The sequence below is a fragment of the Stegastes partitus genome, unplaced genomic scaffold, assembly GCF_000690725.1.
Source record: "Stegastes partitus isolate 25-593 unplaced genomic scaffold, Stegastes_partitus-1.0.2 Scaffold58, whole genome shotgun sequence".
NCBI classification, from domain to species: domain Eukaryota; kingdom Metazoa; phylum Chordata; class Actinopteri; family Pomacentridae; genus Stegastes; species Stegastes partitus.
This window is the reverse complement of record NW_007577789.1, coordinates 866619-869619: the sequence shown is the minus strand read 5'-3', so window position 1 is coordinate 869619 and position 3001 is coordinate 866619.

Below are 3001 nucleotides of genomic sequence, written 5' to 3'. Positions count from 1 at the left end.
TAATAATATATCCATGAATTAATCTTCAATATTTTTTGTTATTGATCAAATTTTTATTAATTTTTTAAAACATACCAAATGAGCTTTAATTGAAGCAGTGTATATTAACTTTTATCTGCCCTCATTTTTTTTTTTTTTTTTAACAAATATATTTCTTGAGAAGCAACAGAATCCCTGGTGGTAGGCTGCTCGTTATTCCTGTGGTGCCTGGGCCTTTAGCCTACATGTCATATGGGAATGGTTTCCGTCTAGTTTAGCTGAATAAAGGCGGCTCTATGTTGGAGCCTATTAAACATTGGTGGTGATGGAGCAACTGCAGTCTGCTGGGAGAGCGGCAGGGATCAATTCCCTGGACGATAATCACAGCGCACTTTTATGGGACACTTTCAAATCCATGCACGCAGAATTACCATTATTATCATTATTAATATTATTATTATTAGGCTATTTTTGCTGCCCATGTCATTGCCATACCACGACTGCTAAATAATAAGTCACATTTCTTTTGTTGCTCATAGAACGATGAAACAACAAATTGATCTGAATAAAGGCTTGAGCTCATCAAACACGTCTCCGGTCTCTATTGGAGAGAAACTTGCCGTGGGATGTATTCCCATGAGTTGGAATGAAATGATCATTAGTCAATAATAATCAGCAGTAATTAGCATACATTAGCTGCATGTTGGGGAGTTTGTTCTGCATCATGAGGCGAGGAGGTTGAATTTTTTTTTTTTTGGACAGAATTCTGTGCGTTCACGCTTGTACGGGGAGGGTTAAGTGTCAAGATGTGGCCACCCTTGTTACACACCTAGAACGTTGTCTTTGCAGCCATGTGTGCAGAAAAGGAAAGAAAAAAATCTCCTTAAAACATAACAAGGGGTTCGTTTTTAAAGACACAAGCTCCACAGGCTCCGCGGCCTCGCAGGCTGCGCAGGGACGCACAGAAGGAAACGGGTCGATAAACAAATAATAAATGATGTGAATAACAGTGGTGTACAAAGGTTTTGTTTATTCCTCTTGGTGTCTGAAAGAACCGTGGGAGCGTGGCGACAAGTTATCAATAATCTATTGTCTTCATCGATTTGCTTTTATCGATACCTCATCCAGAAACAAGAAGAAAAAAACAGACACTCAGCAGAACTTTCTCCAGTTTGTCGGAATTATTTCCATCAACCGCCCGAAACAGTTTCAGGCCTCTCAATATTTCCTGCACATCGGGTTTGGACAAATGATTTCACATGGTGCAACACCTTTTTTTAAAGGAGCAATTAACTGTGATTACGCTCGCAAAGAAAATTGTTGCTCTCCGACACTGGCCCGTTGGGAAATACTTTTCTGCGCCATTTAAACGTCGACCTTTAAAGGGCTTGTGGAAACGCAGAACGGTTGCACGGAGAGGAGAAAAAAAAAAAAAAGAGTGGCGTTTTGGAGGATTTGGTTTGCAGAAATGCAGCCCTTCTCTCTCTCTCTCTCTCTCTCTCTCCTTTTGTCTTACCGCTGGAAGGAGCGCAGGGAGGCTGCACCGCTGGCTCTGTCCCCGGTAGAGAGGTGCGCTTCTTGTACGCGGTCCCTCTCACTTCTACTAATCCCTCCAATTAGCCTGAAGAGATGAGATTCGAGATCAGCAGAGTTACAACAAACAAACAGACACAAACAGGCCCAGTTCAAGTAAAAAATATATACATGCTGTTCCTGATCATTCTAACATTTTGGCCTTATTTTTTATTTTTATAACTGTTTGGATAGGGTAGTCCCCTGTGCGCACTGTTCGCATCCTCCATCCACAGACCCTTTACGCATGTCCCAGGCCTCTTTATTTACGCGTAGGCTAATTGTTTGGCGGGTTATACAATGTAAAGGACACATTTGCGTCACTTCGGTTCAGTTTCCTTCCCCTCCTCTCATCATGATGACGTCTTTACAGAGGGCTCAACTGACAGGCCTACAACCGTTTCTCAACACGCGTGATGCGTAAGTTTTGGCTATTCGATGAAGGCTGCAAGCAAAAGGGACTTAAGACGCGAAACAACGCGCATTCATAATCACCCAATTATCTTCAAAATGTACTGTTACTATAAACATATAATGGCAACGGTGCGTAAAGATGCCTTTCCAAACCTTACGCGCAACAGAAGCTGATGTAGCGGTGCGTACGGAGGTGAGTGGGGTGCGCATTTTGGTGGTTGGTGGATGCGGGATTTGGTGGTGGTTTTGGTGGGGAGGGGGGGACAGACGCTTACCACACCGTGGACTGGTGTGGTCAGACTGCGGTGACTGTACACCCCCCAAACCTCTCCTCCCACCACCTTCATCCACACCCACCCACACACACACACACATAGGCCGCTGAAACCCAAGCTTTATCCGCGGTGGAAAAGGCTCCGGGTCTCTGGATTAGACGTTACGCGCAGATAACATCAGCGCACATTAGATATGTGAAATGGAGCACCTCGCGGTCCGGCTTGTGGATGAGGCGAGTCGGGGGGACATCAAAAAAAAAAAAAAAAAAAGCCGCAGCGGGCCCGTTTTTTGTGTGAGTGCGCGCCGTGAGCATTGTAAATTTGCGAACTGTAATTCTGCCACAGTTGATGTAATGGGAGAGTAAACACGGTAACTAGCTGTGGCGGGGCGCGGGGACGCGCACACGCACGCGGCCTCTGACGTGATGACACACTCTCACTCCTGTCACCTCAGACAATAAGGATGACGAACACAATAACAGTTGTTTTGTTTTTTTTTTCACAGATCGATCAGCACAAATTCACCAAGATTCCAGCAGCTCGCCTAATCAATTACAAAATCCTATTTTTCCTCTCTCTCTCCCTCTCTGAAGTCTTTTCAAGTGGCACTCCACAGCGGGCCGCTCCCTCCTTTCCGTCTAATGAAGTCCCCAGAAGCGGTCGCAGTGAAGTTGCCTTGGTAATTATTAGTCATTAATTGGGTTCAGGACCTTGTGCGTCTCTGGGAAATGGGAAATCTGACCGCTAATCCAAGACGTTTC